Below are 15,044 nucleotides of genomic sequence, written 5' to 3' on the forward strand. Positions count from 1 at the left end.
TTGTAGCTGTTATGTATATTAGTAAGTTATTGTAAGTCTCAAAGCACAACCCCCGTGGAAAAAAAAAAAGGGCTCCCGAAGACCACGGTATAGTTCAAACACTGCCTATACATATGTACAGAGTGAAACTGTGATTTAAGGAGGAGGTGGGGAGTGTGTGCTGATCTTTTAGCTGCTGGTAAAAAGTTCGGAGGTGATTATGAGTTGATCACATTTTTCTGTGATTCATGTGGAAATCCCATCAGTGCTTTTAATTGAGTTTGTGAAAACATACACATCATGTAGGCCTACTGTTCATAGTCCAAAAGATTACACATGGTAAGACAAAAGCTGCAAACCATCACAAAAGCAGTTTAAGACATCCCACACACACATTTTTCTTTTCACCTGTCCTTGTTGCATTAGTAACTTGGCTAATTTGTTGAACTGCAAGTTCTCAAAGTTTTTATGGTTCACTTTGGTAGCCAATATGGGTACATTTATTGGTGTTTAGTGTATTCAAATCATCGGATTGTATGTGTATGTAATGCAGTTAATCTCCTACACACCCATGGTCCACCTCAGACAGGTGTTTTCACTTATGGCCTGATTAAACCTCCTCCGAACTGCGTGACCATGTACAAACTGGTTCCTCCGTATCTATCTCTTTGTTGCAGTTCTTAGGATGGGAAAACTTGCACCTTATTTATCTGTATGTAGTGTTTGGTGAGCTCAATAAACTTCTTATTAGCATTTCAGCCAACTTCAATCCTGAGGAAGAAGCAGGACTGGTGATATTGGTTGCAATGTTTCCATATGTTCACGCAAGGAAAATATGAGCTGTGTTTAAGCGGGATGTAATGAATTTATGAAAAGGAGACATGCAGAGAAGGAAAAGAAAACTCCAAAACATATGTCTCTACAACAATGTGCTCATTTTTTTCTTTCAGCTTTAGAATGTTACTGCCATGAAACAATTAGTCAAATAAAGTTTCATCTCTCTTGTTCAGACACTTTCTTCTCTCTATAGCCAGTCTCTCGCTCTCATTAACTCCAACTCGCTTGTACTCTCAGCTTGTCTGCACTATTAGTTATACTTTTATTCTTTTCATGTGTCAGGAAGCCGACAACCAACTGTGGTTTTAATGTCAATACACAACAAGTAAAGTCGACCCTCATCCTAATATTGATACTACAGTACATCAGCAATATCCCGCCTTGCAAACCCTACCGGTAAAGTTCCTTAACCTCTGGAAAGTACTACCCCTGGAGCAGGGACTTTTTTGTCCCCTCGAACTATACTTCAGAAACTGATTTAGTCCAAGTGGTTCCACCTGCTGAAATGCAGGCTTGATTCTTTAGTTCCTCACAAAGTTTTTGGTTCCGTAGTAAAGTTCCTCTGGTAGAAAAACACCCTAAAAACCGAACAGAGAAAAGAAGTAGAGAGATGTACTGTACAGAAAGAGAGTGTGAAAGAATGGAACTGAAACAAGTGTGAGAACTACTGGGTTTATGGCATCTTTCAGTTGTGGTTTTTAATCCGATATTCCTGTGTGTAGCTTCCTATATGTATGTTACCTACAGTAGGCTGCATGGGTAACAATTAAAATGCATCAACGACATTCATAGATACAAATCTAAACATTTAGATTTAATATGTATTAGCCTACAGACGAACACGTCTCATTAGTTATGGAGTACTCCTCTTACTTCCTATAACGTAGCACAGTGAACTATATGCGTTCTCTCTACACATGGATGACTATTTAAAAAGTCACGGATTGATTAAATCTCTCAATAGTTAAAAACTGCTTTGGTGGAAATTCTAATACATAGGGTGAGATCTGAATTAAAGCTTCACTCAAAGTCTTTTAAGTATGTATTCTTTGCGCAAAGTATGTTCAGTTCATCACTATCACATCATCTACTTGGAAACATTCGTGCTGAAGGCAGAAACTGTGAAATGTTTAAGCAATAGAACAACAAACCTGTAAATTACCATTAATAAAACAACAAAAATGTAAATTGAAATTACACTGCTCACTACCTAGTGAAATAAAAGTACAATGTTTTCTTGTGTTTTTCTAAATTATATAGAAAGTTCAGAAAGATAAGAGATTCATGGGTGCTGTAATGTTTCTTCATGAAACCAATTTTAGGCCTGGAAGCTACTTTGTAAATGTAGCTGTGAGAGGGATGCTTGACAGCCCTTATGTAGAATTCAACAGCAAAAATTAACATTCGACTGATCCAAATGTGGTTCTCTGCAGAGTCCTCGGCTGAAGTAGGCACATTCAAAACTTCTGAGAGTCCCATCTCTGATTATGCATCACTTTCAAGCAAGTTTTTTATACAGTTTTTCTCGACATCAGATACTGTCATATACATTTATCATAAAGTACAGACACAGAACAGTATCATCTAGCTGCTTTATTTTTCAAAAGTGTCATTTTCTTCCCGTTGCTATTAGACTAGAATGGGAGCTTGGTCACTTGCAGAGTTTTAGTGTTTATGATGGTTATTCATAATCCAACGATTCATTCTTTGGTGTATAAAGACATAATGGTTTAATCACAATTCCAGAGATGAATCGGCTTGACAGTCATTCAGTTACAAAATGGGATAAGTAATGAGAATGTGAAAGAAAAAATAGAAAGAAAAGAAAAGCATCAATTCACAAACTACCCAATAAGCTTTAAGGTAAACACAGAAGGGAAGAGAAACAGTTAGGGAGAGTCTATTAAATCATGTTAGATGTAATTTATTTGCCGAAGGGAAGGGTGAGTAATTGTCCATTTAAAATCAGTGGTCAGTGCATGCAGTGTTACAGACACTGTGTATTGAAAGTTTCAGGAAATGTCAAATTGAAAAAGATTTAACAGATGATCCTGTATATTAGATTCATATTACTCTGGATAAAGAACACCATACTATTATTACATCCCATTTTCACCTCTTCTCAATAAACACAACATTAAATACTCTTACATACACATCTCTTTATGCACAAGTGCACTACATAACTAATAAGTTTGGGGAGTAAGCAAATGTGTTAGAGTGACACTGCTCAGGAGGTGACCTTTGTCTTCCTGCACTGAGTTAAAATCTACACTGATCAATGTAGTTTACCACTTTGGAATCCAAACAATTGACTTAATCCCTGCAGTCAAGTAGCTAGAGTTGAGCTGTTAGTTTCACTTTAGCAGCATAGACTAATGGCTAATTGTTGCTTTGTCTCTGCTGACAACACCGGCGAGATCTCTGTGGGGAGCTTTTAGCCCATCTCTTGCAGTTGAGAGCCTGCAGTGGCTCTGGCTGAGACAACCCAACAATTAAACCAACCTCTCTGCTGGACTGGAGCTCAATTAACTGGTTTGATTTATAATTCTCATAATAATAAATTAAACTATGCTCAGACTGGGACCACCATGGACCAGGGATGCTCAGGCATTTGTCTGTAAAATTATTCAAAGAGATAAAATGTTAGGACTTTTAGCTTCAGTGTGCTGTTGTCCTAGTTTAAGCTGTCTGATAGAAGCCCCAGCCTCATCTATCAGTCTAGGGAAACTTACAACATGAGAAGTCTTGCATTCAGTGTTTGCTGCAGCATATACCTGGGGATGGTACTTATTCCCACACAACCCCCCCAGCCTCATGTAATCCATCATGCTGTTCCCCCTCCCCATCCCCAACAAATCATAAAGGGCAGGCGCAGACTGGCTATTGGGAGCACCTGGAGAATTCCTAGTGACTTGGCCTGCTGATTGGCGCGGAATGGCAAGCCATTGTTAAAAAATACAAAATGAAATGGGTAAACCAAAGTGAAAAGGATATGGGGCAGCTACAGTCACTTAGAACTGTAGATGTTTAGTCAGTGCTTAGAGTGTGCGTGGCCGAGCAGCCTGGAGAAAAAAATGGAAGAAAGAATGAGAGGAGAAAAGGAGGAGCTGGGGGGGTATTAGAATGACTGAAAATCACAGAATTGCCCCTTTAAGGTTTGGTTAGGTTTAAGGGCAAAAATCACTTGGTTAGGTAAGGGAAAGATCATGGTTTGGGTTAAGGAAAGTACTTTGTTAAGTGAAGGGACCTTCGTTGAAGTGGTTACAATAAAATGCATGGTTAGTTGGGAATTTTGCCATGAATGTACACATATGTCGTTGTGGGGGACTTGCTGTTGTTTTGTTTTGGAGAGCATAGTCTCCTTATACTCTTGAACCACCCCAATGCACACCTCTTTTATGGAAACCGTATGCATTGGGGTTTTGATGTTTGTTTGGAATTTGGAAAAAGTGAGCCCTTATCCTAAAACTAAGTGGTTTCTTGCCATATGCCAAGGAGGTCCAAGGGCAGGCAGGATTTCATTCCATCCATCCAAACCCAGGTGATTTCAGTGATTATATCCCTGAATATATCAATATATATTATTGAAGGTGCTAATCAACGTAATCTGCTGCTGTAGTGTTTGGTTGGACTGGAACTCTGCAAAATGTTGGCACTGTTTATGCTCAAAGTTGTAGCACACAACAAGTATCATTTTTGACATGTCATTAGTGTGATTCACACTGCTTTTGACAGATATGCTGTTGTATGATGACTAAGTAAATCAAAACAGCATAGAAACTACATGTTCTTTTAGATATGGATATATTATTCCCCTTATTCTGGGCTCTTATCTGCCTATGTCCTATGACAACTTTGGCATTAAAACCAGGGATGGTCTCTGTGTGAATACAGCTCTAATGATAATGTAGTATAGACATTTTTGGATTTAACATACTGTACAGTTTAGAAAGATATACACACCTACATACTCTCTGGTCACATATGCCTGCTAATATAAATTAAAACACAATTTTTACACTTCCTGTATACAGAAAAATGTACACTGAATTTTCATATGTGGCTTTTATTTGTCATTGTAAGTCAGTAGCCCAAATTATGATCAAATGTAAACATAACATAACATTCTTTTCTCTCTTCCCATCCTTTAGTTTCCAATACAAATTAGTCTTAATCAGCCTCCACTGTCTGGTAACTTTAAATAAACACATATTTAAACAAAGCTACACAAACTTAGATTGGGTTAAGTATTGCACATTTTATAACCCCATACTTTGTTCTTTTCCAAGATAGTCTTTTTTTTATTGCCATTACTACCGCCTGGTTTTCCTGATCACAGCCTTACAGCTTCTGTTGGCACTAGAAAGCAGCCGAGGCAGCAAGGAACATGATTTAAGATCCATCAAACACACTCATTAGAATACAGATTAGGACAGTTAGCTCTGTCATTGTTTGGACATCGAAGCAATTTAGTGCCCACAGCCAAATCTCTGTTGTAATCTATTTAAAAAAAAAAGGCAGTCAGGAGTCAACAGCACAAAGACTAAACCGTCTGCTGGCATCAAACTTAAATAAATGATCTGCCTTTCTAGTTTGGCTTTAGTTTTGCTTTCAGCAGTTGAAGGCCTAGTTCATCTCATGATGTATAATAAGAAGTGGATACAGTGAAAGTTGCTCAGTAGTGCATGAAGCACTGTGCACCCTGTTCGTGTGTGCATCTGTTATCCATCTGCAGCTCACTATATGTCACTTTCAGTTGTTTATCAAGGTGCTTGGTTAGTAAATTTAGTAGGCCTCATTGACTGTACTCACTCTATCTGGCCGTAACTGACCTCTGACAGATATACAGCCTGTAAACTCTCAGCCGACCTGCTTATGCATTTGTTTTTTGCTGAGAGGCACGTAGAATGAGCTCTGAGTTCACACATGTAAGAGACTGAACACCACCTGATATAAACATGGAGAGAGCTGTGGAAAAATGGGTCACACTCTTTTTTGTGATTGACTATACTACATGTATTGATTTGGAATCGTGGCATTTACTTTGTTTTCTATTGGTTAACTTTTTCCATGTTTGGCTGATTAAAAATTGATTGACATTGTGAAAGCCAGAAGGAACAAAAATAGACAAATAGAATTGGTAGTTATCAACTGTAAGTGGACCTCAAACCTCTTTTTCTCCTCATCTTTTATCTTCTTGGTTCTCTTTTCTCTCTCCAAGCGTGCGTGCATTTTTGTCAGTTTTTCTCCTCTCCTCTGTTCTCCTCTATTCTCCAAACATCTCCTCTCCCCCATGGGCCTCAGCAGGAGGTCTTGTCAACTACGAAGCTCTGTGTTTGTCCTCCTCTAATCTCTCCTTTTTTGTCCTGACTTTTCTTTTTCCATCTCCCCTCTTCCCTCTCCCTTCTTTCCCTAAGGAGGTCAAGTTTTTCTGTGAAGCTGTGCCTGTGTTTGTCGTCCTCTCTGCCACCCCATTTCCCTCTCCTGCTCTCTCTCTCTCTCTCCACTGTCCCATCCATACCTAAACGGGAGGTCTTGTCAGCTACGAAGCTCTGTGTAATCCTCTCCTCTCCACTCCAATATAACACATGGTGTTTCTCTCCAAGGGCTGTCTAGAACCCCTGCTACCAGCCTTTGATAACATCTGTGTTTGTATACGAGAGATAGAGAGAGAAACTGGTGTCTTTGGTTTTAAAGCGTAAAGTGTGATGTATGTTTTTTTAAATGTCTGTTTGTGCAGAAGAGAGCTAGAGATGAAGGTATGTGTTTAAGGTCATGTGTTGTTGAATAACTAAGACTTTAACACAAAAAAGCCACACATTTGGTAATTGTACAGGTTGAAAATGTTCTCAGGAATTTAAGCATTGCACTTTTAAACATGAAATGATGCTCTTTTTCACCTCTTTATTTCTGAACAGCAGTGGTCTGCTGAAATCCATTGGGCGTCATCTGGCGGATTTCAGCAGACCACGGCTGCTCCAAGCTCCGTGCACTGGCGCCACTGAGGAAAGGCACACACACCGTTCATCTAAACACACTGCCCACACTTCCATGACACAGAGCTGGATTTAAAATCAGCAAAATATCTCTTCGAGTAAAATGTAGATGTTAAACACATGGGCTTCAGATTGGTTTGAAATGCGCTGGGGACAGAGACGCATTCGGAAGTGCATTTTCAGAAGTGCTGTGTACAATGACGCATTCTTTTTTTTCTTTCGCACAGGTCATGTTCTGAAAGACTTTCCTGTAGCTCACTAATGTAAATGAATAAAAATGTATACAAAAACGTGATGATGTCTGACACGTTTTATGAAGAAGAAAGCCTTAAGTTTTCAAAAAGCATTAGACATATGACCCCTTATGTTCTGCTTCATGTATCCATGTAGCATGTTGACAATGTGACATTACGTGACATCAGACTCAGATAGAGGAGCTACGAAAGGGAAATAGGCCTGGCCTACCATAGGCTACGTGTTGAAGTTCAGTGGGCAAATCTGTGGCTATGCCTTTTGCTAATATTTTTGATTGAATTGACCATATCTACACACAAGACAACTTCTGCAAGTTCTGCACTACAAATTTCACCAAGATTGAAAAAGCAAAAATGTGTTGCACAGATGAACGCTATATCACACCATGAGCTGACTACTCTCAATTCACAACAATAAGCATCCATCCAATCTACATCAGGCATTCTGACCAAAACTTGAAAGCATGCAATCCCCATCATCATCATCACAACTATTCCCAAATTGAGCAATATATTCAAGCAATAATTAAACAACATATTGACTACTCCACGATCATCTCCACCATACCAATGCTTGCTGTACAAAGCGCGATAGTCGATAGACAGAAAGAGAAAGAGAGAATTATACCTCTGCATCATGTCAAAAAGAAGTGGATAGGACATCAGAGCTTTTTTTTTTACTCGAGGTTTTCAAAAAAAGTGGTGGGTACAAAATGACTCATAACGAAATCTGATAGGTACGTGTACCCACCATCCCCACCAAAAATCGACACCTACGGTTAAACAGCAGAATCAGGCAACAGCTAATACAAAGAACGACACATTATGGTGTTGTCTCCTCATGTGAAAACTGTGTTTCGCTGTCATTTATTTTAATCCACCAGAGGCCTAATTTTCCTATAACCTTCACGGCTCTTCAGATGAGGTGGAAACGCAAACAGCAATGCTCAGAAGGGACTTTTATTTCCCAGTTTAGTTCTGGAGATTAGTTCCTCTGGTTCCAGTCTTTCAACTTTTTGGTTGAAAAGCCATCAGCATGCAGGACATCTCTGATACTTATTTCTGCAATCATTGTGAACCAAGCCTAAAGACCTTTGGACTGAGGTTATTTTGGCTCTTCATTCTCCACCTAGTGTTGTCGCCATAATAAAATAACATTATAAGAGCTAATTTCTTTTCTACTATGATGCATTTTATATATATATATATTTATTAATTTTTTATATAAGGGTTATGACGGGCAATATGACGAGGGATCATTACAACTTTAAATAAAAGATAGTTGGAGCCTGAAGCTATTTTGCCATTTATTGCTTTGTGGAGCTCTATTACAAACCTACTACAATGAAGTCAAGACCAGGAGGCGATCATAAGCCTGATGATGGCTGGTTGAAAGGTTTGGGAACAGAATGAGTATTTTCCGTTTAAATATATTTTCAAAGATTACCATATAATGAAATCTGAAAAGAAACAAACATGTTTACCATGGTTATTGAAATGTCTAAATCCAGTCAAATATACGGGATACTTTTATAGCATATTGGGCGTTAATAACAATAAACATACCAAATACAGCTAACCAATACCACCAACTGCATAACTTATCTGAGCTTTTCAAATCCCAAAGGAGGTGGAGAGCAGAACTGATTTCAGTTGATGCCTTTACAAGTCAGTCAATAGTACAATAGTACTATGTTTAGATTTATTTTTCATTGACATCTGTTCATCTCTGTGTTCTCAGATTGATGGTTATTCTACTCAACAAACAAAGATGCAAGTAAAGGTGATGATCATAAAGAGGAATCTTTTGTACCTGATTATGGTCAACTTCAATTCTCCAAAGATTGTATTTTTACTTTGCCTTCCCCTTTTCTTCAACTTCCTCCTGCCCTTGCTTCCTTTGCCAATATCTGTTTATTCACCTTGTTCTGCCTCCTTGCCTTTCATTTATGTTTGTCACTGCTTTCAAAGTGCTTGTTCTCTACAGGGAACTGAGAGTGAACTAAAAGTGAGGATATGCAACAATGGCAGAGGCTCTATTTGATGTCATAGTTCCATCCTTCTAGCCCATCCTGGAGTGCACTAAAAGAGAGTGGTACATTTGAACCGGCTCTTTGTTATGAATTTTGTGGCGTATAGCGTAGCCTGCCACATCATAAACCACAGCTATCCGGTTGAAAGAGTTGATACCAATTAGCCTTAGCCTTCCAAACATAGAGATTAAAGAGGATTCCTATGTCTGAGCTAACAAGGTGTGATTTCGACAGATTGCAAAGATGGTGGGAAATTAAGTCCTCCTGGCTGCAGCTTTTTTGAGGAAATTGAGCATCATTTGCCATGTTTGCTGATGCGCAAAGCTGGTTAGGAGAGATTTATTACAAGAACTGATGATTCTGTACTTTCTGCATTGGCTGCTCGCATACCATGAATAGCTCTTCTGTTTCTCCCTCTGCCTTATCCCTTCCTTGCTCCCTTCTGTCTGCTCTGTCCTCTTTTGAAACCTGTCTCTCTCTGCCACCATGTCTTCCCCTCTTTCTCCTTCATTCCTAGTCCCCCATCTTCCTCCATGCATGTTCATCCACACCTTTTTCTTGTCACCATCATCCTCACCTCCTACTCTCCTTTCATCCATCTCCTACTTTTTCCTCCCTGCTGGACCCCGTCAACATCCCTCTCTCTTTATCTCACGTTCTCCCTTGTTTTCCGAACTCAAATTATCTTCTGTGGTTGACAACTCCTCTGAGTGAGAGTGTTATAATTGGATAGAGGAAAATGTTTGCGATGTGAGAGTCCCAAAAAGCTGAAAGTCACAATCAATAAAAATCCCTTTTCCCTAGCTGTCTTTTACTTTCTTCTTCATTGTCCCCATTTCTCTCACTCACCCACTTACCGTTCACTGCTTCTAATTAGACTGTTGCTGACACATGTGTGTTGCATGAGTGTTTGCATTGTAAGCTTGTCCATTCTTTGCAAATTTGAAACTGTGCATAGCCACTGATGTGCGTGTGTTTAGTTAAAGGAGAGCACAGACTGCAGTGTTGGCAAGACGGCTAATTAGCTGCACAGCTAACAAATTCATCGCTAACAAGGCTGTACTTGTGGTGGCACCTCAAAACATTTGAACAACTTTCTACTAACATTCAGAATATTGGCAGAGATGAAAAGAATCTTTGACAGTGCAAGAAATTCAAAAGTGAATCCAAAATGAGTATAAGAAATGAGTTGCTACAGGTGACGGTGCTGCACTGCAGGGTAGATTTGATCATAAATCTGTCTGGAACAAAGGTTCTGTGTTGTCTGTTAAAACATAATAATGGAGTGTCAGTGATATTACAGTAAAATCTCTGAAACTTGCCAACTCGACTTGATACTGTCACAAAGCCACAAGTGGGTAAGAGACAGTATCAAGTCGAGAAAGATGCAATACTGTGGGTAATGGGGGTTTCTGGATGCTTCTCTCTCTCTCTCTCTCTCTCTCTCTCTCTCTCTCTCTCTCTTTCTCTCTCTCTCTCTCTCTCTCTCTCCTCTGCTCATGTTTTCCCTTCCCTCACAGTGCAGCGTGTGGGCCGGCCTCTCCTGGGATCACGCACATTTGCAGGCAATTCCTAATCACTCACCTGTTTCCCATGGCTCATCAGCGCAGCATCTTCAGCTTTGGTAGTTCTCTGTTCGGTGCCAGATTGTTAAGTCATGTCACGTAGGTGATGCAACATCCAGCTAGTCTTTGTCTCCGAACTTTTTTTGAAACCCGTTGTTTTTGCCTGACCTGCTTTAACTCGATCTTTTGTGCTCCTAAGGAAACTACTGTGTTCCGCTGTGTTTTGACCTGCCTGCTGACGCCATTCATCTCTTTCCACCACCTGCCATGCCGGCCTCGTCATCCCTGCCTGTGTCTACTGCCTGCTCTGTCGCCTGAGTGGATTCATCCACCTGCCCAGTTTTGCTGCATTTCCCAGTTTATAAATAAACTGTTTTAAATCTTCAAACTGTCTATTCGTCTGCTTTTGGTTTCAAGACACAAATTCCTGACCATACAATCCGACCAGAATGAACCCAGCAGACTTTAATTCAGTTCGGGAGGAGTTATCGAACCAGGGCTCTGTTCTTGGCCAGCATGGGAATATCCTCCAGGGAGTTATGGAGGAGCTCAAGGCGCTTTCCACCTGCGTAACCACCCTGCAGGCTCAGCTCAACACCACTCTCGCTTCCACCACTCCTCTGCCTGCAACCGAACCAGTTGAGGCTCGGCCAACCGAAGCAACCTCTGAGCGGGAACCATGGGTCCCAGCCCCCGAAAGGTATGATGGCAATTTTGGACTTTGTCAGCTTCAGTGCAATCTGGTGTTTGAACTACAGCCCCGTACCTATTCATCTAATTGGGCCAAGATTGCTTATGTCATCGGGTTGCTACGAGGAAACGCTCTGAAGTGGGCATCTGCTGTCTGGGAAAGACAAGCCTATCCCACCTCATCCTACACCATATTTTGCAAAGAACTCAAGAAGGAACAAACTCAAGGTCTTTGATCACCCCATTAACGGTAAAGACTCCTCCATGAGCCTGCTTTCTTTCTGCCAGGGGTTGCGCAGTGTCGCCGAATATTCATCAAGTTTTGCACGATGGCCGTGGAGAGTGGCTGGAACGCGCCGTCTCTACAGGCTCACTTCATCAAGTGAGTTACTCAAGGATGAGTTGGTTTCGTACCCTGAGCCAACTTCACTGGATCAGCTAATTGCTTTAGCTATTCGTATTGACAATCGGCTGCGGGAAAGAAGGAGGGGAATACGCCAGCATCAGGAATCCGAATCCCCACAGCTCGGTGTAGCTATCTGCACCAGCCTAGACTGCCAGGGGAAGTGGCCGCTACCACGAGTGGCCGGGAGAAGGCGCCAGAGGTCGAACCCATGCAATTGGGCCACCACCAGTTGGACCCGGAGGAATGCCAGCGCCGGATCTCCAATCAGTGCTGCCTGTATCGTGGAGCCTCTGGTCACTACCTCGCAGCTTGTCCCAGCCGTCCATCAAACAGGAGGCTAGATGGGAGGAGAATTCTAGCAAGTCCAACCTCTATTCCCCTGTCTCCTGGCCCTTGTACCAAGCTCCATGCTACCATTACCACCCAGGTCAGACTCATAAATTGTTAGCCCTTATTGACTCCGGTGCAGACAAGAGCTTTTTGGACCTTGAGGTGGTTAAGCAGCTCAGGATCCCCACTCAGAGACTCTCTGAACCATTAGAAGGTAATGCTTTGGATGGTAGACTGTTAGCCCGCGTAACCTCTCAAACCTGTCCTATCCGCCTACAACTGTCCGGTAATCGCACTGAGATCAGTTTTCTCATAATTAGCACACCATTTGTTCCGCTAATAATGGGTCACCCCTGGTTGATTAAACACAACCCCAAAATTGATTGATCCACAGCCAAGATAGTCGGTTGGAGCACTTCCTGCCATGCTTGTTGCTTCCGCTCAGCTCAACCCCAGTCAAGTTCTCCTCAACCGGTTTGTTACTCTGTTTCTGACTTATCTAATGTTCCCCCTGTATACCATGATCACCAGGCAGTTTTCAGTAAAGCTCAAGCTCTCTCCCTTCCACCTCACAGTCCCTACAATTGCACCATTGAACTCACGTCAAATGTCTCTCTTCCCAGTAGTCTCCTCTATAGCCTGTCAAGACCGGAACGCAAAACCATGGAGGCCTACATAAAGACCTCTCTGGATGCCGGCATAATCCATCCCTCCTCATCTCCTGTGGGGGCTGGGTTATTTTTCGTGGGAAAGAAAGATGCGACCTTGAGACCGTGTATTGACTACAGGGGCCTTAATGATATCACTGTTAAGAATAAATACCCACTGCCACTAATAACCTCTGCTTTTGACTCTCTCCATGTTCCACCATCTTCTCCAAACTCGACCTAACCCCTACCACCTCGTTCGCATCAGAGAAGGAGAGGAGTGGAAAACCACATTCAACACACCGCTTGGACATTTTGAATATTTAGTAATGCCATTTGGACTAACCAATGCCCCTGCTGTCTTCCAGAGTCTAGTCAACGAAGTGCTTAGGGACATGCTAGATCACTTCATCTTTGTTTACCTTGATGATATTCTGATCTTGTCCAGAACCCCTTCTGAGCATGTGCAACGCGTTCGCCAAGTCCTGCAATACCTCCTGGAGAATGGTCTATTTGTCAAGGCTGAGAAATGTGAGTTTCACATTACAACCACCTCTTTCCTGGGGTACATCCTCTCTCAAGGTGAGCTCAGAATGGACCCTGTTAAGGAGAGGGCTGTCCAGGAATAGCCCAGACCCGAGAATCAGAAACAGCTGCATAGGTTTCTGGAATTCGCTAACCTTTATATAACCAAATGTTTGCATACTAATAGTGGTGAACATGGTAAACATTATACCGGCTTGGCATCAACATGTCAGCATTGTCATTGTGAGCATAGCATGCTGATGTTGGCGTTTAGTTCAAAGCACTGATGTGCCTTAGTACAGCCTCACACATCCACAAGCATAGCAATAGATTCTTTTAGCAAGCTTGCAAATGTGTTAATCTATGTGAATCGATAAGTGTGTATTCTGCTTTCACTGGAAACAAAATTTGTAATGTGCAAACACCTAGAACTAGAGTAGAGGAATTATTTGTAATAAACTCTTATTATTGTATCCCTATCCATTATGGGTGTTGTTATGACACACAATATTAACATACTATCATTAATGATTTAAATATATTTGAAATCATGTTTAAGGTGAGCACATAATCACATAGTGCCATTGAATTTGATAATAAATGTGAAATAAATAACCACAGGGCGCATGAACCAAGGGATAATACTGTACAGTATTTGTAGTAACATGGTTAGTTTGAGCAAAAAGATAGTGATTGATTTAAAAATTGTCCTTTCATTTGTCACCGTCACTGCTACATTATGTTTAATGGATGTTAATAATGTGGAAATGATATTCCTCCACCATGAAAGGCTGATGTGATAATAGCATGAATTGGGCAAGCCATTTTCATCCCTTTGTGATGTGTAACAGGGTTAATTATAGGCCAAATGGTCATGCAGCATGGCAGGGAAATCTGTCTCACCAAGCGCATTGAAGTCTGGGAAAATTGAAGTGGACCAGTTTCTTAGAAAAGAGCAGCGGCAGTACTGGCGGTTGCTATGCTGTGTGGCCTTGATACTGTGTTAATTAAGTTACCGTGTGTGTGTGTGTGTGTGTGTGTGTGTGTGGGGTGGGGCTATAGAGCAATTGGGAAAAGTTACACTATGGATATGTCTTTACCACATTTGGTACCCATTTTGTTTGTATTCCATGTAGGGTCACACAGTGTGTCAGTGTAAAGTGTACTTCTGGGTATCCTTTAAAAAATATGATACCAGTACCAATGGCAGTACCCTTGAGGTGATAGTCATACCAAGAGAGTACTTCATTTGATACCTTGTTTTTCTACTATTCAATACCCATCGTGTGAATGGAAGCATCTCGGGACACTGAACTGCCAACTATATCGGTTGTAGCTGTGGTGATGGCTGGGACCAAATCATACATTAGTAATTTTTGGATGTAGGTATAGTTTTGACTGGAATAAAGTTTTGATACTACTTGGTTCTAGGTTATTTTGGTCCTTCGAGTAACAATACCTAGCCCTACTTCTTTGGACATTTCGTCCCCAAACTGCAGAGTGAGCGCTCCTTGCTTTCATGCTGCCCTACCTTGCCCGGTCAGGCTCTAAGATTACGTTATATTCTGTCTTCGGCTTAGAAGTGGTGAATTTGCAGCTCACAGCAATATAATACAATGTATTCTCTGGCTTTTGTTTGATATCTAGTGTTGGCAAAAAACCTGCTTTACCTTACCTGTTTGATGTTAGCGTAGTGAGCATGCATTAACTCGGAGGGCTATCTTTGCTTGTACTATTACGTGAACACATTCACATTACTGCGAAATGCAGTGTGTTTGT

Source organism: Perca fluviatilis, chromosome 17, assembly GCF_010015445.1.
Source record: "Perca fluviatilis chromosome 17, GENO_Pfluv_1.0, whole genome shotgun sequence".
Lineage (NCBI taxonomy): Eukaryota > Metazoa > Chordata > Actinopteri > Perciformes > Percidae > Perca > Perca fluviatilis.